Source organism: Dendrobates tinctorius, unplaced genomic scaffold (genome assembly GCF_039654945.1).
Source record: "Dendrobates tinctorius isolate UK_male_01 unplaced genomic scaffold, ASM3965494v1 ptg000010l, whole genome shotgun sequence".
Taxonomy (NCBI): domain Eukaryota; kingdom Metazoa; phylum Chordata; class Amphibia; order Anura; family Dendrobatidae; genus Dendrobates; species Dendrobates tinctorius.
The window spans coordinates 10955707-10977648 of record NW_027361678.1 but is presented as its reverse complement, the minus strand read 5'-3'; the positions used below and the strand labels follow the sequence as shown (position 1 = coordinate 10977648).

General features: G+C 45.5%; 2 protein-coding genes across 3 annotated transcripts in view; one reads left to right on the top strand and one right to left on the bottom strand.

Annotated features, from left to right (window-relative positions):
- The window catches only part of ABCD4 (ATP binding cassette subfamily D member 4), a 141003-nt gene extending 127365 nt beyond the window's left edge, over positions 1-13638 (top strand). Inside the window, exons 20-21 of one of the 2 annotated variants that reach the window (XR_012234370.1) lie at positions 9725-9846; positions 12313-13638. The gene's annotated coding sequence lies outside the window, so the exon portion shown is untranslated. The remainder of the gene's footprint in view (positions 1-9724; positions 9847-12312) is intronic. The other variant, XR_012234364.1, reaches the window with a different exon arrangement.
- The window catches only part of VSX2 (visual system homeobox 2), a 195405-nt gene that overhangs the window by 37512 nt on the left and 135951 nt on the right, over positions 1-21942 (bottom strand). The window lies entirely within an intron of this gene.

The following is a 21942-nucleotide window of genomic DNA, read 5'->3' as shown; positions in this document are numbered from 1 at the left end:
ATTGGCGCCCTGTGCTCTTCACGGATTAGAGCAGGTCTGGAGACACCGTGGAGAATGTTCGGCTGCCAGCAACATCCTCCTGCATGACCAGATTGGTAGGGGAGCAGTAATGGTTTGGGAAGCATTTCTTTGGAGGGCCGCACAGCTCTCCATGTGCTAGCCAGAGGTATCCTGACTGCCATTAGGTACTGGGATGAGATCATTGGACCCATTGTGAAACCATATGCTGGTGCACTGGGCCATGGGTTCCTTCTGATGCATGACAATGCTAGACCTCATGTGGCTGAAGTGTGTCAGCAGTTCCTGCATTATGAAGGCTTTGATGCTATGGACTGGCCTGTTCCTTCCTAGACCTGAATCCAATTTAGCACATGTGGGACACGTCTCATTCCATTCCCATCCACCAATGCCACATAGCACCGAAAACTTTCCAGGCGTTGACTGATGCTTTAATTCAGATCTGGGAGGAGATTCCTTAGGAGTTAATCATCCGCCTCATCAGGAGCAGGCTCAGGCGTTGTAAGCAGGTCATACAGGCATGTGGAGGCCACACACACTACTGAGCAAAATTTCCTTGCCTTGAGGCATTTCCACTGAAGTTGGACCAGCCTGTAATTTGATTTTCCACTTTGCCTGAGTATCATTCCAAATCCAGATCTCCATGGAATATTAGTTTTGATTTACATTGATCATTTTTATGCTTTATTGTTCTCAACACATTCTACTATGTAATGAATACAAATTTGCAACTGGAAAATTTCATACAGTGATATCTAGGGTGTGGTATTTTAGTGTTCCCTCTATTTTTTTGAGCAGTGCATGTATATGTGTGTGTATGTATACTATATATATATATATATATATATATATATATATATATAGTAAGACCGCGCCACTTTATAGTATATGGCTTTAACTCCCAGCCACTAAACAGTCGCCAGACTTCTCACTTTGTCCCATTACCGTGGGTGACTGCACACTGAAGAGATCATTATATACATCAATGGAACATAATAACCACCGACAGGCTATTCCAATGGCAGATACATTTCTACTGTTATTATAACCCCCTTGTGTGGAGTTGCCTTCTTGGAGTTCCTGCTCCACACGTTGACTCCTTGTCAGACCTCTATCCTGGGAAAGCTGCCTTACTGGGATCACCGTCCTTGTGACCAGGGCACTCCCGACAGTCCAGACCCTCAGAAGGATGGTAGCTTCCCCCACGCAGTGCAATCACAGACTCTGCACATACACGGCCTCTCCATGTGCTCTTTAGGAAGTCCACTCCTTGGACCTTCCAACACACAGGCCTGTCCTGTCTTCCTAGACTTTAAATCACAGACTATGTGACCCAAACCCAGGTCACATTATGTAGCTATACGTACCCCCATAAGTGGGAGGTGTGTGTGGTTAGTCAGTCCCACCCAGTTCTCCGACTAACCCTGTAAGCCCCCTTATAAGTAAACAAACACTTGTGGAACTATAAAGCCCCCGTTACACACTGCGATATCGCTAGCAATATCGCTGTAAAGTCACCGATTTTGTGACGTTGCAGCGATATTGCTAGCAATATCGCTGCATGTGATACTTACCTCCGACCGGCTCCCCCGCTGCTCATCGTTGGTCGCGCGAGAAGGTCCTGGATCATTTCTCGTCGGCCACTTCCTGCTGCGCTTCCTGTGGCGCCGACGAGTGAGGCATGGACGCGGCCGGGAGGACGTCAGGATCGCCGCGTCTGACAGGTAAGTAGCGACCCCCGACCGCTGCTATGTCACTGGTGAGATGTGCCTGTGTGGCAGCTCACTAGCGACCACTTAGCGATGCACCAGCGATCCATATCGTTGTCGGGATCGCTGGTGCATCGCTATGTGTAACGGTACCCTAAGTCTGAGAGCGACACATACCGACCATTTACAATAATGCTGGTCACTGTCTCACCATCAGTTACGCCTCCATGTGTATCCTGAGGAGCACATACAGTGCCCCCTAGCTGTAACAGGGGTCACTGCCTCACTATATATAGGCAGATAAAAAAAAGAAAAAAATAGAATGGCACTAAGAAACAGTCTGCTTACTGGAGGAGTGGGTGGACTCTGAGTCAGCGACACTTTGCAGGGTGAAAGCACGGTAGTGAAGGTGCTTGCTTGAAGAAGCACACATGAGGCAATCCAAAAAATAAGAAATAAAGCAGCACACTTCATTTACAGTATCATAAAAAACCTAAGTCCTTTATTTTAGAAAAGTATACATGGACAAGGTTTGTGAGGGCAGGACAAGTGCTGGCATGCAGACAAGAGACAAGACTACGGCCGTATCACGTTTAACACGCTTCCACGTGTATACTTTTCTAAAATAAAGGATTTAGGTTTTTTATGATACGGTAAACGGAGCATGCTGCTTTTTTTCTTATTTTTTGGATTGCCTCACTATATATCTAATATATATAGCTCAAAGTGTGTGTGTATGTATGTATGTGTGTGTGTATGTCCGGGATAGGCATCCGCACTGCCGCAGCTACAGCCACAAAATTTGGCACAGTCACACGTCTGTAACCCGAGAGCGTCCTAAGCTGTGTTGTGAGGCAAAATTTTAACCCTGCGTGTTCCAATTCACCAAACAATTTTGCCCCTATCTACATACTGGGGAAAAAGTGTGTGCGTCAAGCCCCGCCCCTCATTATGATGTCATAATGCCCCTATCTGCATACTGGGGAAACAGTGTGTGCGTATCAAGCCTCGCCCCTCATGATGTCACAATGTTGCCATGGCGACGCTGATGTCATAGGTTGCAAGCCCCGCCGCTCATTATAATGTCATAATGGTTGACTATGAGATGGAGGATGTGTGATGGGTATATGGGCACTGGACTATGGGATGGTGGATATGTATGACGGGTATATGGGCACAGGACTATGGGATGGAGGATGTGTGATGGGTATATGGGCATGGGACTATGGGATGGAGGATATGTATGATGGGTATATGGGCACTCGACTATGGGATGGCAAATATGTATGATGGGTATATGGGCATGGGACTATGGGATGGAGGATGTGTGATGGGTATATGGGCACGGGACTATGGGATGGAGGATGTATGATGGGTATATGGGCATGGGACTATGGGATGGAGGATGTGTGATGGGTATATGGGCACTGGACTATGGGATGGTGGATATGTATGACGGGTATATGGGCACAGGACTATGGGATGGAGGATGTGTGATGGGTATATGGGCATGGGACTATGGGATGGAGGATATGTATGATGGGTATATGGGCACTCGACTATGGGATGGCAAATATGTATGATGGGTATATGGGCATGGGACTATGGGATGGAGGATGTGTGATGGGTATATGGGCACGGGACTATGGGATGGAGGATGTGTGATGGGTATATGGGCACGGGACTATGGGATGGAGGATGTGTGATGGGTATATGGGCACTGGACTATGGGATGGAGGATATGTATGACGGGTATATGGGCATGGGACTATGGGATGGACGATATGTATGACGGGTATATGGGCACAGGACTATGGGTTGGAGGATGTGTGATGGGTATATGGGCACTGGACTATGGGATGGAGGATATGTATGACGGGTATATGGGCACGGGACTATGGGATGGCGGATATGTATGATGGGTATATTGGCACTTGACTATGGGATGGCGGATATGTATGATGGGTATATGGGCACTTGACTATGGGATGGCGAATATGTATGATGGGTATATGGGCATGGGACTATGGGATGGAGGATGTGTGATGGGTATATGGGCACTGGACTATGGGATGGAGGATATGTATGACGGGTATATGGGCACGGGACTATGGGATGGCGGATATGTATGATGGGTATATTGGCACTTGACTATGGGATGGCGGATATGTATGATGGGTATATGGGCACTTGACTATGGGATGGCGAATATGTATGATGGGTATATGGGCATGGGACTATGGGATGGAGGATGTGTGATGGGTATATGGGCACTGGACTATGGGATGGAGGATATGTATGATGGGTATATGGGCACTCGACTATGGGATGGCAAATATGTATGATGGGTATATGGGCATGGGACTATGGGATGGAGGATGTGTGATGGGTATATGGGCACGGGACTATGGGATGGAGGATGTGTGATGGGTATATGGGCACGGGACTATGGGATGGAGGATGTGTGATGGGTATATGGGCACTGGACTATGGGATGGAGGATATGTATGACGGGTATATGGGCATGGGACTATGGGATGGACGATATGTGTGATGGGTATATGGGCACAGGACTATGGGTTGGAGGATGTGTGATGGGTATATGGGCACTGGACTATGGGATGGAGGATATGTATGACGGGTATATGGGCACGGGACTATGGGATGGCGGATATGTATGATGGGTATATTGGCACTTGACTATGGGATGGCGGATATGTATGATGGGTATATGGGCACTTGACTATGGGATGGCGAATATGTATGATGGGTATATGGGCATGGGACTATGGGATGGAGGATGTGTGATGGGTATATGGGCACTGGACTATGGGATGGAGGATATGTATGATGGGTATATGGGCATGGGACTATGGGATGGTGGATATGTATGATGGGTATATTGGCACTTGACTATGGGATGGCGGATATGTATGATGGGTATATGGGCACTTGACTATGGGATGGCGAATATGTATGATGGGTATATGGGCATGGGACTATGGGATGGAGGATGTGTGATGGGTATATGGGCACTGGACTATGGGATGGAGGATATGTATGATGGGTATATGGGCATGGGACTATGGGATGGAGGATGTGTGATGGGTATATGGGCATGGGACTATGGGATGGAGGATGTGTGATGGGTATATGGGCACGGGACTATGAGATGGAGGATAATTATAATTTGTTATAACTAACCACAGTTAGTTACTATGCCCGGGCAGCGCCGGGCTCTTCAGTATACACTCACTGGCCACTTTATTAGGTACACCTGTCCAACTGTGTGTTAAGACTTAATTTCTAATCAGCCAATCACATGGCGGCAACTCAGTGCATTTAGGCATGTAGACATGGTCAAGACAATCTCCTGCAGTTCAAACCGAGCATCAGTATGGGGAAGAAAGGTGATTTGAGTGCCTTTGAACGTGGCATGATTGTTGGTGCCAGAAGGGCTGGTCTGAGAATTTCAGAAACTGCTGATCTACTGGGATTTTCACGCACAACCATCTCTAGGGTTTACAGAGAATGGTCCGAAAAAGAAAAAAAATCCAGTGAGCGGTAGTTCTGTGGCCGGAAATGCCATGTTGATGCCAGAGGTCAGAGGAGAATGGGCAGACTGGTTCGAGCTGATAGAAAGGCAACAGTGACTCAAATTGCCACCCGTTACAACCAAGGTAGGCAGAAGAGCATCTCTGAACGCACAGTGCGTCGAACTTTGAGGCAGATGGGCTACAGCAGCAGAAGACCACACTGGGTACCACTCCTCTCAGCTAAGAACAGGAAACTGAGGCTACAATTTGCACAAGCTCATCGAAATTGGACAGTAGAAGATTGGAAAAACGTTGCCTGGTCTGATGAGTCTCGATTTCTGCTGCGACATTCGGATGGTAGGGTCAGAATTTGGCGTAAACAACATGAAAGCATGGATCCATCCTGCCTTGTATCAACAGTTCAGGCTGGTGGTGGTGGTGTCATGGTGTGGGGAATTTTTTCTGGGCACTCTTTGGGCCCCTTGGTACCAATTGAGCATCGTTGCAACGCCACAGCCTACCTGAGTATTGTTGCTGACCATGTCCATCCCTTTATGACCACAATGTACCCAACATCTGATGGCTACTTTCAGCAGGATAATGCGCCATGTCATAAAGCTCGAATCATCTCAGATTGGTTTCTTGAACATGACAATGAGTTTACTGTACTCAAATGGCCTCCTCAGTCACCAGATCTCAATCCAATAGAGCATCTTTGGGATGTGGTGGAACGGGAGATTCGAATCAGGGATGTGCAGCCGACAAATATGCGCCAACTGTGTGTGATGCCATCATGTCAATATGGTCCAAAATCTCTGAGGAATGCTTCCAGCACCTTGTTGAATCTCTGCCACGAAGAATTGAGGCAGTTCTGAAGGCAAAAGGGGGTCCAACCCCTTACTAGCATGGTATACCTAATAAAGTGGCCAGTGAGTGTATATATGAATGTATGTATGTATGTGTGTATCACCAGCCAATCACGAAGCATCTTTCATTTCACCAGAGCTGTTCAAAAGAAGCTCAGCTGTGATTGGTTGCTATGATCAACAGTTTTTCTTGCAACCAATCACTAAGCATCTCTTATTTCACCAGAGCTGGTAAAAGTAGCTGAGCTGTGATTGGTTGCTATGACCAGCAGTTTTCCCACTTGACAACACCTCATCAGACACTGACATGGTGGGAGAAATCTAGCATCCCCAGGAACATAAGCTCCCAGCCACTGTCTGCCCCCTACAAAGGAGCACAGAGCACATGACAGAAATGAATCCCCCCCTCCCGTGTGGAATCATTAAGTGACAAACATGAATGTAGGAAAGTGCACATATTAAATGTCATGTGGATATTATTTCTCACAGACACTTTTATGCATTATTGATGTGTTACTGTGCTCTGATGCTGTGAGTTTTTTTAAAGTGCTACTTTCCCCACAATTCACCTGAATATACCCATATAACACGTAATGCTTTTCCCATAACAACCCATTAAATATGATACTACACTGCATACAGATGCTGTACATCCATGAGCCGGACAAATTACAAGTTGACCTGGGATCTTAGTGAACCATGTTTCTATGCAATTTCACTATTCTACTTTTACTGGCTTTGAAGGGATGATGTGGGATATTAGTGGTAGTAGTCCGGTAGCTCTGGCTGACGGGATGATGTGGGATATTACGGGTAGTAGTCCGGCAGCTCTGGCTGACGGGATGATGTGGGCTATTATAGTGAATGTGGCTATGCGGAGTGGCGGGCTCTACACTCAGCTTTATATATATAGATGTAATCATTATAATTTGTTAAACTAACCGTAGTTAGTTACTATGCCCGGGTAGTGCTGGGCTGTTCAGCTAGTGTATGTATATGTGTGTATACAGTATATATATATATATATATATATATATATATATATATACATACAATTACATATTACATCAGAGACACAGGCAGCTGATAATCCAGCACGGAGCAACTCGGCCTCTAGATGGAAAAGAAACTACCCATACTTTTTACAAAGGCTGAAAAATATAGACATTCAGATACTCCTGTAAATATAGACCAGAGCTGAGAATGAATGCCTGGTGCCCATCAGATACAGGGAAACCTCCATCACTGCCCTGAAAAATAAAAACATCAAACAGGGCCGCTGCTTAGGAAGAATGTTGGTCTGGTATAAAGAGGAGCTTCAACAGTACATCAAACCGGTGAAGAGAGGAGACAGCCACATATGGATGTGAATCAGAATCAGTAGCTCTGTTTTACAGGGTTACCGAGACAGTGTGAATTCAGAAGTCAGCAGTGTTTGATTGTTTCTACTCTGGTGCTAAGAAGAAGCATTTCTCCTTCATTTTAAATGTGTTTATTTCTTCTGGCAGAACAGGGGTTAATAGGCCATGTTTGAAATCCCTGTGTTCGCAGCTGAGCTCAATTTGCCACTCCTTTCCCCTTTATAATCTGGGCTCTGTTCCAAATCCTTGTCAGAATTAGCATTTGCTGCATGGCTAACAGAGGGAGAGGAGTTCATATGAGGAGCGTTGGAGGAGTTATCTGTGACTGTTTGGTTTGTATGTGTGGTAATTACCTATCCTTCTCTATTTTGGTTTATTCCCCTACCTCCATGCTGTGGTACATTCCTCTGTTATATGTGAGTGAATATTTTGTATGCCTGGAGTTTTCTGTTAACCCTTGTTTGTGTTGCCTTGTTTGTCGGGTTGGTGTACTACAGTGCACAGTAGCGTCCCTCTTCCTTGGGTGGAGGAAGAGAACAGACAGAGGGCTAACTCAGGATAAAGGGCAAAGGTGGATACCCAGTCTATGCCTAGTTACCTGTCGGATTTTGGGGAAGTGTTCTCGGAGCAGGAGTGCCAAGAACTCCCTCCTTATTGTCCTTATGATTGCACAATTAATCTTGTTCCTGGTTCCAAGCTGCCCAAGAGCAGACTCTATAATATCTGTGGTCCATAGGGGCAGGCCATGAAGGACTACATCGCGGAAAGCCTAGCTAAAGGTCATATCAGACCATCCTCATCCCCCATTGCAGCGGGGTTCTTTTTTGTAAAGAAAAAAGATGGGGGATATGCCCATGCCTGGATTTTCATTAATTCAATACGTTCACTATCGGTGATCCTTATCCGTTCCCTCTCTTTCCAGACCTCGTTAATCAAATTGTAGGGGCAAAATGGTTCTCTAAGATGGATCTCAGGGGGGCGTATAGTCTCATCTCCATTAAAGAGGGGGGGTGAGTGGAAAATAGCATTCAATATACCCGAGGGACACTACGAAAATCTGGTGATGCCTGTTGGGTTGATGAACGCACCTGCAGTCTTCCAGCACTTTATAAATGACATCCTTAGTCACCTGGTAGGCACATTCGTGGTCATCTATCTGGATGACATATTTATTAACCTGACCTTGAGTCACACCAGGTACATATCAGGCAGGTCTTATGTATACTCCGAGACAATAAATTATATGTCAAACCCAAGAAGTGTATGTTCTCGGTTGAGGAGATCCCTTTCCTATGATATATGTTGTTTTCTACCGTTTATCTCATGGATCCGGCAAAAGTCTGGGTGGTATTGGATTGGGATTGTCCTAAGGATTTGAAGGCAATGTAAAGGTTTTTAGGTTTTGCCAGCTAGTACTGTAAATTCATAAAGAACTTTTGGTAGTAGCCAAACCTCTTACGGATATGACCAGGAAGGGGAAGGACTTCTCAGAGTGGTCCAGTCCTGTCAGGGAGGCATTTCGTACGTTGAAGAGGTGTTTTTCTTCTGCGCCGATCCTCATACAGCCTGACGTCTCTCAGCCTTTTATCGTTGAGGTCAATGCATCTGAGGTGGGAGTGGGGGCTGTATTGTCACAGGGTGCGTCCCCTGGTAAATGGCAACCATGTGCTTATTTTTCTAAAAAACTGTGACCTGCTGTGAAAAATTGACATTGGTAACAGGCAATCAAATGGGCTTTTGAAGAGTGGCATCATTTTTTGGAGGGAGAGGTTCACCCAGTTATAGCAATCACGTATCATAAGAATCTCGTATACTTGGAATCGGCGAAAGGTCTAACACCTCGACAGGCAAGATGGGAATTGTTATTTACCAGGCTTAACTTTTTTGTCACATATAGGCCGGGAAGCAAAAACATTAAGGCAGATGCCTTATCTATGGGAGCGTTCAATCTTTTTGGGAGAATGTATAACAGGAATTGAAGCAATACAAGGATGGAGTCGATATATCGACGACATCTTGTTCATTTGGGAAGACAATGTAGAGAATCTGATATCATTTATGGGGAGGTTAAATGACAATGACCAGAATATCAGACTGACATTTAATTATGGCAGGTCTGTAGATTTTATTGATATGAAGATAATGGCGCATAATGATGGAAAAGTGGTCATAGATATCTTTAGGAAACCAACAGCAACAAATACATTGTTACACGCTTCTTCTTCCCACCATAGGTCTACTATAAATGGAATCCCGACAGGACAATTTTTAAGAGTAAAGAAAATATGTACTCTCCAAGAGGATTATGAACGACAAGCATCTGATTTAGCTCGGAGATTTAATGATAGAGGTTACAGTAAGAAACAGATAAAAAGAGGATACATGAGTCAAGAAAATCTCTAGAGATGAATTGTTGTATGGAGATAAAGTGAAAAAACAATGTGAACAAAAAAAGAAACAACAGATCAGATTCATAACAGATTTTAACAAACAATGGCCGGAACTTACTAAAATTATATATAAACATTGGGAGATTCTATTGAGTGATCCTATCCTTAAAAAATGTCTTTCAGATCATCCATCAATTGTACCAAGACGCTCCCGTAATCTCAAAGATATTTTAGTGCATAGTCATTTTTCTAAAGACTCCACAATAAAAAAATATTCACAGGAATGTAATGGTTTTTTCCCTTGTTCTACATGCAAGGCTTGCAGAAATCATGTTAAAAGTAAGAATTTTATAAACTTTGATGGATCCAGGATTTATGAAATTAGAAAAAGATTACCGTATATACTCGAGTATAAGTCGATCCGAGTATAAGTCGACCCCCTAATTTTGCCACAAAAAACTGGGAGAACTTATTGACTCGAGTATAAGTCTAGGGTGGGAAATGCTCCATAGATTATTCCCCCATATGGTGTCCTCAGAAGAAGCTCCATAGATTGTTCCCTCATATGCTGCCCCCATAAATAGCTCCATAGATTGTTCCCTTATATGCTGCCCCCATAAATAGCTCCATAGATTGTTCCCTCATATGCTGCCCCCATAAATAGCTCCATAGATTGTTCCCTCATATGCTGCCCCCATAAATAGCTCCATAGATTGTTCCCCCATATGCTGCCCCCATAAATAGCTCCATAGATTGTTCCCTCATATGCTGCCCCCACAAATAGCTCAATAGATTGTTCCCTTATATGCTGCCCCATAAATAGCTCCATAGATTGTTCCCCCATATGCTGCCCCCATAAATAGCTCCACAGATTGTTCCCCCATATGCTGCCCCCATAAATAGCTCCATAGATTGTTCCCTCATATGCTGCCCCCATAAATAGCTCCATAGATTGTTCCCCCATATGCTGCCCCCATAAATAGCTCCATAGATTGTTCCCCCATATGCTGCCCCCATAAATAGCTCCATAGATTGTTCCCTCATATGCTGCCCCCATAAATAGCTCCATAGATTGTTCCCTCATATATAGCTCCATAGATTGTTCCCCCATATGCTGCCCCCATAAATAGCTCCATAGATTGTTCCCTCATATGCTGCCCCCATAAATAGCTCCATAGATTGTTCCCTCATATGCTGCCCCCATAAATAGCTCCATAGATTGTTCCCCCATATGCTGCCCCCATAAATAGCTCCATAGATTGTTCCCTCATATGCTGCCCCCATAAATAGCTCCATAGATTGTTCCCCCATATGCTGCCCCCATAAATAGCTCCATAGATTGTTCCCCCATATGCTGCCCCCATAAGAAGCTCCATAGATTGTTCCCTCATATGCTGCCCCCATGCTGCTGCTGCATGTAAAAATAAAAAAAATGACATACTCACCTCTCCGTCGCTGGGTGTCAGATTCATACCTGTCCTGCGTCCATGGCTGCTCACCGCTATTTGCACGTCATCAGTCAGTGACGTTCAGACTGCAGGGGGCGCGGTGCGCACTAACCACGTCACCGCGCCCTCTGCTGTCTGAAGTCACTGACCGATGACAGACAGCAGCCAGCAGCCATGGACGCAGGACAGGTGAGTATCGCTATACTTACCCGTCCTGACGCTGTCGCTTGAGTCCCCAGCTTCTCCGCGCTCTCTCTTCCTGCATTCAGCGGTCTTGTGATACCGCTCATTAATATGCGCATATTCATGAGTTTTAATGAGCGGCACCACGTGACCGCTGAAGGCAGGAAGAGAGCGCACGGGGAGAATCTGGGGGCTCAAGAGACAGCGTCAGTGCGGGTAAGTATGACCTGACACCCCCGCCCCCCCTCCCCCTCTGACCCCCTTTGTATATGACTCGAATATAAGACGAGAGGGGGACTTTCAGCCCAATTTTTTGGGCTGAAAATCTCGACTTATATTCGAGTATATACGGTAACATGCGCCTCAGAAGGCGTAATTTATCAGGCCGTTTGTCCCTGCAAGAAAATCTACATAGGCCTGACAACACGTGAATTAAAAATAAGGACTCGTGAACACGTAAGGGATATCGAAAAATCTAAAACCATCGAAGACGTGAGTACTCTACGCACCTTACCTAGACATTTTAAGATCTATCATAACTCAAATCCAAATGGTTTAAAAATTCAAGCAATAGATCAAGTACATTTGGGATTAAGGGGAGGTAATTTGGGAAAACTCTTGGCACAGAGAGAGAGTAAATGGATATATTTATTAGGAGCAATGGTATCTCAGGGTTTGAATGAAACATTTGGTTTCAATTCCTTTTTGTAGTATATCTAATTTTCCACCGATTTTATTAATATTTTTAATATGTGTGTGTTGTCTTCTATTCTTATTTTATTTTATTTATTTCTTATTCAGTTTCCATGGAGAGGCTCTTTTGGATTTGATATGAAATCTGTCTTCGCTTGGATTCGGGTCAACAGCCTTTTTGAAGTTTGTTTCATATAAATAAATTTCTTAATGAAGAAAATTATGCGGGACATTACATTCCATTGAAGACCTTCTTTCCTTATTTTGGATTCGTGTTGTATAGTGGCATTTTTCAGGGATATGTAGTTATAGTACATGTTATTGATGTGCTATTTGTATATATTATAAATATTATTATAATCTAAATATTCACTTGCACTTATGTAGTAATATATTTTTAAGGATATATATGTCTAGTGCATATAATGAATATGCATATTGTATATTTTTATAAATATCATAATAATCCAAATATTCACTTATGCCTATATATGGGTTTATTTTTAATAATAGTATATATTATTCACTATATTACATATTATATATTTTTTTGTCATATAAATTCTCTGCACTTCATCACTTTACTATAGTATATTTTAATAAACAAAATTGTTTACAATAGTTTACATAATTTTAAATTAGGTTAATCACGGTGTTCACATTCCTGATGTATGTTATTAACATCCCACTATCGGATATAGTACATGTGCGGTATCCTTCTTTTCTTGATGAGTAGACATTTCAGCGTCTTTTTCATATTTTAGCTGATTTGGTGGCGCATATGCGCTTTAGGTTTAAATTAAGCCTCTTTTTTTATTTATCTCGGCTGGTTTGTTGGCGCATGCGCGCTTTGGGATTACCCCGTGACTTCCTGGTATGCGCCATCTTGGTATAGGCCCGTTAAAAGGAAGTCAGATTTACTAGAGGGGAGATCCGGAAAATAGCGCATGCGCAGTGGAAATCAATCCTGCTGACATTACCAACAGCTGAGAGCGGTATATAAAAAGGCACCGTGCGGCACATTACACACATTGCCCCCATGATGAGGAAGCCAGCGAGGCGAAACGGCGCTGTCGGGGTGGGACAGTGGTCCCCAAGAAGCCAGGACACTTCTCTATGTAGGTAATAATATGTTCATTTGCTTTGGTTTGTATGCATTTAAGCACTTTATTTACAGGCAGGGAAATAGCTATTTACCCTGAAATGTGATCATTGCAATATATTGGCACTAGGCATATTTAAATTGCTTTATTTTCTTTGGGGATAGTTTTATATAGCTTTAACCATTTATATTAATTGACCTTTGCTATGATACTATTGCCACTACTGTTTTTTTGTATATGGCTCATTGTCTTTTTTCATTCCTGTGGAGAGATTCTTATGGAAATTGTACTTTGAAATTCATAAATAAATAAATTTGTATATCTTACTTTATGTTTGCCTATGCCTCTTCATCCCCAGTTTGTTTGCAGGGGTGGATGTTAGAATAGATGCCTTATCCCGTTGCTTTCCTGGGGAGGAGATAAGTGTGAACCAGTACCTATTCTTCGAAAAGGGGTGGTTATGGTGTCTATATGCTTCTATTTGGAAACAGAGGTTGTTGACGCTCAGTGGGACATCCCTGCTGCCTGTCCACTTGGCAAACTGTTCCTGTTAATCTCCGTCTTAGGGTGTGTGCAGAAGCTGCGGAATCCGCAGCGCATTAATCCGCACAAATTTTGCAAAAGCCGCAGATAAACCGCAGGTCAAAAGACCTGCGGATTATCTGCGGTTTTGACTGCGGTTTGGTCCTGCGGATTCACCATCTCCACAATGGTGGAGATAGGAACCCGCTGCGGATTCTGCAGAAAGAATTGACATGTCAATTCTTTCTGCGGTTTCAAAACCGCAGCAAATCCGCGCAGATTTTTCCGCAACGTCTACACAGCGGGTTTTTTTTTACCATTCATTTGAATGGTACTGTACACTGCAGCTAAAACTGCTGTGGGTCCGCAGCGTGTGCACATACCCTTAGAGTCCTTAGCGAACATCACGATTCAGTGTTGGCTGGAGACCCTGATAATAAATCCACCGCTGATCTGCTTACTTGGCATTTTTGGTGGCCAGGTGCTCATCAGGATGTCCGGGAATATGTAGTCACCTGCGGTGTCTGTGCATGTACTAAGACCTCTCATATTCACCCGTCGGGGGCTCTCCAACTGTTGGAGATTCCCAGTAGACGTTGGACTCACTTGGCGATCGATTTTATCATGGATCTTCAAGTGTCGGGCGGGAATACTGTAATACTGGTGGTGGTAGATAGATTCAGTAAAATGTCTCATTTTATCGCTTTACCAGCTTAACCGAAAGCCAAATCCTTGGCGCAAGTTTTAGTCAGGGAAATAATAAGATTGCATAGGATCCCGACCGATATTGGTTCTGATTGAGGATGCAGTTGTCTCCAAGTTTTGGAAGGCATTTTGCACCCTACTGGGGATTCATTTGTCGTTTTCTTCCGCTTTTCACCCGCTGTCTAATGGGCAGACTGAACGGGTTAACCAGAATCTAGAAACATACCTCTGATGTTTTGTATCTGAAAATCAGGAGGACTGGATTACCTTTTTAACGTTAGCCGATGTTGCGTCCCCTCACCCCTCGGTGCGCTCCTGTCCTGCAGTGCGTCCCCGCGCCCAGTCTCCGGCTCCAGCGGCGTCCAGCACCTTCCCACAGCCTAGCTTCCGGCGCACTGCCTCATGGGTAGCGTGATGCGCTGGCTCCGCCCCCAACATGGCGGCCCCCATCACATATGCCTGGCGTCGGGACAGGTAAGACGCCTGATTATCGTATGCGGTGTCCCTGCCCCGTGCGGCGTTCGCTTTATCTTCAGGCCCCCTCTCCTGTGTGTCTGTCTGCGCGCTGCTTTTACTCCTTGTGCCTGTTTGCTGCGCTTTGCCTGCGCAGTCTCTGTCTGTGCCCTCTGTGTCCTAGGTCTCCTTGCCTCCGGTACTGTTGTGCCTCCCTGTCCTTTCCCTGCCGCCACCTGGTCCCCCTCTGCACCGTCCTGTGCTCCGTCCCTCTCCTCCTTACTCCTCATTGTGCTCTTTCTCTATTGCAGCCTCCAGTCCTTGTGTTCCCTGGCTCTCCTGACCGGTACCTTGCCTGCTCCCAGCGTGTCTCGGTGTCCAAACTCTACGGATACTGCTGTGCCTCCTTACCCATCTATTTTTGCCTAGTCGCCCCTTTGGTTCCGGCTGTCACGGTTCTATCCCCTGGAGGTTTATCCCTAACGCTCCCTGTATAGGGGGTGGTCTTCACCTGGGTACTCGCCCCCGGGGGCTCTGGAACTGTGACCCAGAGGGTCCACTTCCGGCTACCTTTTTCTGTCCTCTTTCTCACTAGCTACAGCCGTAACAGCCGAATTCGCTATAATCATTGTCAGGAATCGACAGGTAAGTCCCCGTTTTTTGGGGCATATGGGTTCCATCCTCAGTTTAGTTCATTTAATAGTAATTGCCCTTTTGTATTACCGGAAGAAGAACAGTTTTCATCTACTATTACTACCATATAGCAGGGGGTTACAAATAATTAGAGGAAGATGGGATACAAATATAAGAGTGTGGCAGATCGGAGACTTTGGTGGGTCCGGACCTATGTGTTGGTGACTTGGTGTGGCTGTCCTCGAGGAACATTAAGCTGAAGATTCCATCTTGGAAACTGGGTTCCAGGTTTATCTGTCCTTTTAAGGGTACCGTTACACTAAGCGACGCACCAGCGATCCCGACAATGATACGACCTGGTAAGGATTGCTGGTGTATCGTTATGAGGTTGCTAGTAAGCTGTCAAACAGTCCAATTTACCCAACAACACAGCAGCGATCTCAGCGGGATCGGTGGTGCATCGCTTAGTGTCACACAGCAGCGATTCTGACGACTGCCGCCTGCGTCCATGATTTCTGAGTCGCTAAAGAGGTCGCTCGTCGGTTTCAAACACAGCGATGCATGCTGCCAGCGGGACACCAGCGATCAAAAACAGGACATTCAAGCACGATCAGCGACATCGCAGCGGGGGCCTGGTCGCTGCGAAGTGTCACACGTAACGAGATCGCTGGCGCGTCACAAAATCAGTGACTCATCAGCGATCTTGCTAGCAATCTCGCTTAGTGTGAAGTACCCCTAAGAGTGTAGCCATGGTTAATCCCGTAGCATTTCGCCTTGCTTTACCGCCTACCTTTAGGATCCATAATGTATTCCATCGATCTCGCCTCAAAAAATATGTTGCATCTTCAGTACCAACACCTCTGCCACCGTCTCTTGTCATTGTCGATGCAAACTTGGAGTTTAAGATTGCCAAGGTCTTGGATTCTTGTTGTTCTCCGGTCGCTTCAGTATCTATTACCTTGGAGGGGGTACAGTCCTGAGGAGAGGATGAAGGTAACAGCATCTGATGTACAAGCAGACCGACTGGTCCGAGCTTTTAACGTGGCACACCCCGATAGGCCTGGTCCTGAGGTTCTGGAGGTCTCTCATAGAAGATCGGGTACTGTCACTTGGTTACTGTGACAGTGTGGAATCAGAAGACCGCAGCGTCTGATTGCTCCTACTCTGGCTCTGAGAACAAACACTGCTCCTTCATTTTAAATGTGTTTATTTCTTCTGGCAGAACAGGGGTTAATCGGCAATGTTGGAAATCCCTGTGTTCACAGCTGAGCTCGGTTAGCCACTCCTTTCCCCTTTATAATCTGGGCTCTATTACAAATCCTTGTGAGAGCAAGCATTTGCTGCATGGCTAACGATGGGAGAGGAGTTCATATGAGGAGATTTGGAGGCGTTATCTGTGACTGTTGTTTGGTTTGTATGTGTAATTCCCTATCCTTCTCTATTTTGGTTTATTCCCCTACGTCCATGCTGTGGTACCTCTGTTATATGTGAATATTTTGTATGCCTGGAGTTTTCTGTTAACCCTTGTTTGTGTTGCCTTGTTTGTCAGGTTGGTGTACTACAGTGCACAGTAGCGCCCTTCTTCCTTGGGTGGGGGAAGAGAACAGACGGAGGGCTAACTCAGGAGATAAGGCAAGGGTGGAGGCCCCGGCATCTTGGCATCTTCACCTTCAAAAGTATGCTGGGGAGTAAGGCGAGCTAGGGCACCCCCTTAGTGTTAAGGATAGGTAAAGAGCCCCTGGTCCCGCGTCACCCAACAGCTGTGTCGTTACATTCTGTCTTCACCTCTCCGTCTCATGTCTACCTCTGCGCCACCTACATACCACCCTACTTCAATGTAGAAAGCTTTGAGATCTTACAAGGAGAAGCCACCCAATATCAGGCCCTGGGCAAAGTTCTCTTCTTTGGAGACGTCAATGCCAAGAACAGGGAAAGAAAAAACTTTCTGACCACAGATGGAAACATCTATATATTTGGAACAGAGACTGACGCACATGACTCAGTACACATGGAGAGAAACAGCTATGACAGTACAGTCAACAAAAGTGGCAAAAAGCTTCTGAACCTATGTAGAAGTTTAGGCCTTCATATACTCAATGGCTGTACCGAGGGAGACTCTCTAGCAAGATATACTTTAAACTCCCATGTAGGAAGAAGTGTAGTAGACTATGTGATTGCAAACATGGACCCGGCAAATATTGTCGCCTTCATAGTCACTCAACAAATGCACCTGACAGATACCAGCCAACTTCTTTTTCTCTACATGAAATCTACAAAGAAATCCGACAGAAAAGCTCCAGCAGAGCGGCCTCTTCAACCTGCCTCCATCCTATAAATGGTCCAAGACATTGTCAATAAGATATAGAGGTTTAAACAGACACAAAATACAGGCGATGCGCCAAAACTTCTACACCTACGAGTACAAGTGAAACCTAGAAGGAAGTGAATCAAGCTGCAAAAGACTTCAATGATGTATTCTACACCATGGCTGAATTGTCTGACCTTAAAAAATGTTAACTGCAAGAGGCAAAAGTAAAACAGATCAATTGTTGGTTTGACAGAGAATGTAAAGCCGTTCGGAAGACCTTGAGAACAGCCTCAAACAAGAAACACAGACCCCAGCCACCTGGGTCTTAGGGATGGCAAAGACACCATACAAAGGCAATACAAAACCATCCTCAGGTGGAAGAAGCAGAGTTATATCTCCACCAAACTTAACCAACTCCAAGATGCTCTCCATGACAACTACTTCTGGGACCTATGGAACCGCATGGGCACAAAAAGTAATAAAAGAAATATCCATATCCAAAATGGCAACATGTGGCTCCAGTACTTCAGTGGCCTCTGCAGAGACATCCCGAAGGAAGGATTAAGCCAAGAAGAGAAAAATATGATGCCAAAACTAAAGTCAATGGAGGAAAAAGTCAATAATTTAAAAAATCCTCTGGATACACCAATCACATTACAGAGAGAAAATCTCTTCCATACCGTGTGGAAAAGCCAGTGGCCTGGATTAAATCCCACTAGAAATACAGGCAGCAATGGTTAAACTGTTCAGTATTGTGCTGAGTGCTGGCTACTTCCCTTGTACCTGTAACCAAATCCTCATCACACTCATTCATAGAAGTATATTAATCCTACTTATTGTTTATATATTGTTGTATTACTTGTCACTTATTTTTTAACTATTTTTTCTAATATATATTCCTGATTTAATGCTATTGGTGGTTTACGGGTACTCCACTTTCTTTCTCTCTTATGTGCATGTCTTTTGGAGTACTCCACTGCCTGATGTCGTGGTATTATTACCTTATGGGGGGTACACTAGACTCTAATCCCTTACCCTTTCATGAATGTGCTTTTGGAATATGTACTTATCACCATGCTTGCGGAGTGCGCTCCCTCCCTCTTAAAGGGCTTCTCTACCTGTACAACATTGCTAGTCTGTTCCCAAACACGCTTGCTAGTTCTCAGGTTCCTGTCCGCTAGTTAGCGCTGGTCCCACTAGTGTCAACCCTAACCTCCTTGCTAGTATTTGCCGTGCCAGTCTGTATTTTAGCTGGACCTGACTGCACTTGCCGTGCCAGTCTGTATAACAGCCAGATCTGCCTGCACATGCGTGCCAGTCTGTATAACAGCCGGACCCACCTGCACCTGCAGTGCCAGTCTGGATATCAGCTGGACCTACTTGTACATGCCATGCCAGTCTATAAAACAACTGGCTCCATCTGCACCTGTCGTGCCAGTGTATAACAACTACACCCACCGGCCACTGCCAACCTGTATGTCAGCCGCACCAGTGTCTGCATGTATCAGTTGTCTTTTCCTTTATGGCTGTTTTAGCTATCAGTCCCTTGGGGTTCAGCTGCCTTACCAGTCCCTTGGGTTCCTCTCCTACCTGCGGACAATAACCACCCATCTAGATACGCTGTCACCTACGGCCGTGCCCGCACCTACCCAAGCTGCAACCATCTTGACCATGACCCAAAAGCCTGCCAGCTATGTGCCTGGCTCCGGACCCCATCTGTCAGCTCCACCACGTTATGGCGGTGATCTTGCCCTATGTCAGGGCTTTATTAATCAGTGCACGCTGCACTTTGAACTCTTGGTTCACCAGTTTGTTTTTGACAGGACAAAAGTGGCTTTCATCATGTCCCATATCACTGGTGAAGCTCTATCATGGCTCATTCCCCTATGGGAGAAAGGGGGCAGTGACAACACAGCATTTAATCTTCATTATCCAGACTTCTATTTTAGTAAGTCAGAGGCATAGACTGTTATCTTTATCCGCTATCTCCAGTTTTTCCACAGGGACCCTCTTGTGTCGAACCTCCAGTCCTTTCTAGAAGTCTTCTGTAAGGTCTTCGATGAGTGTGGTCGTGGTTCCTCTACAGCATCGTCTCTTCTCAGTCTGCACCAGGACAACCTCACAGTGGGCCAATACGCTGTTTGTTTTTGTACCCTGTCATCCAAACTCGCTTGGAATAATGAGGCTCTGTGGCTACCTTCTGGGAGGGCTTTCCTGGGCGAATCAAGAACTAGCTGGATGGTTGAGATAAATCCACCTCTTTAGATGACCTGGTGTCCCTGGTAACCCAGACTGACATCCAGTTTCAGGAGTGTTCCAAAGCGGTGACCCGCAAGAGAAGACTTGTGCGCCTTGCTCCAACCTTTCAAAGGCCGGTTACTCGGCAAGTCTCAGCTTCTGCATCTCCCTCATAGTCTCTATAGATTGACCAGGTGAAGATGGCTGAACATCGTCAGGAGACACGTCGTGCAAATGGAAGATGCTTCTATTGCCTAGGGTCTGTTGGAGAGGCCACCTTGGGTGAGAATCTCTCCTCTCCATCACTGACTTTGTCAGCATCCATTTCCTGTGAAGACATCTGTTTTGTCGAGTTGGCCTACTTGGACTCAGTCTCCGCAGGTCATTTCTGTCACGATATGTGACTGGCCCTGAGTGGCACGACCCGAAGACCGGTCGGTCACCAAACAACAAGACAAACAAGGGGACACCAGGGTAAAAATTACAATGGTGGGCCCTGCAATAGGGAACAGGGAAATGGACACCTCCTGCACTCTCCTGAGGATGTGCCCTGCTCTTATTAGTGTCCCTCTACAGGATCTTTCAACCTGTCGCCGACCAAGATACCTTGTCCCTCACTTACCCTGCACCTATCCCTCACTAGGGAATTGGTAAGTGCGGACACTCGGCCCACCGCTGCACTAATAAGACACCAAGGGGAGATACAACAGACAGGGTTAAACAAAACAACACTTCGCTTTCTCTGCTGCCAATGCACCATGCAGTAGAGTAAGGCTCCTGAACTCAACTTTCAGCAGAATCACCACTGCTCCAGAAAGCTCCTCTTTTCAGCAGAACCACCACTGCTCCCGATAATCTGAAGCACCACTGCACCAGGTAGCTCCAGTCTTCACCACGGTTGGTATCCAAAAAGGACCTGTCATAACCAACAGTCAGCTGATGCACCAGGTGACCTTATATAGGAAGGTGGGAGTGGTCACTAACTAAACATGTAGTAACACCAGCGGCCACCGAGGGGAAAAACTGACATTAACCCCCGATGGCCTGAAAGGAAAAAAAGTTTATATTTGAGAAGCCCAAACAGACACAGATCCAAAAATGGATCGTGACAATTTCATTCAGCAGGCTGTTGTGGAGCTGTATCAAATCCCAATCAAATATCTTCAGTGGTTGGTGGTTTCACCGGTGGATGAGAATCTCTCTCCAAGACCATCCTTTTCATGAAAGAGCTGCTGGAATTTCAGATAGGAATGTTACCTTCGGAGCATCCATGGAGAGGATAACCATCTATGTGCTGTCAGGACTGTCTCACTCTCTACTTCTAGGTCTGTCTGTCTGTCTTGGATTGGAAATCCGGAGAAGTATTCCGTTGGGGACAGGAGTGCAACGAGAGGTGTCTAGTTCCCAATCCCATCCATCCTCCTCGACCTCTGGCTTCTCCATCTAATTTACCCGGCTTGCCTGCGGCAATCTGGACGTACGCTGACGTCTTCGACAAAAAGGAGGCTGAAGCGCTACCACCTCGTTGGCCGTATAATTGTCCAATCGATCTTTATTCAGGCCCTCCTACTCCTCGAGGACGAATCTAGCCCCTATCACAGTCTGAGACCCGAGCCATGTCCGAGTACATTAAAGAAAATCTTGCTAGGGGATTTACCCGGAAGTCTTCCTCCCCGGCTGAAGCAGGATTCTGCTTTGTAAAGAAAAAGGTCGGTTCACTTCAACCCTGTATTTATTATAGGGGTCTTAACCAAATAGCACTCAAGAATAAATTTC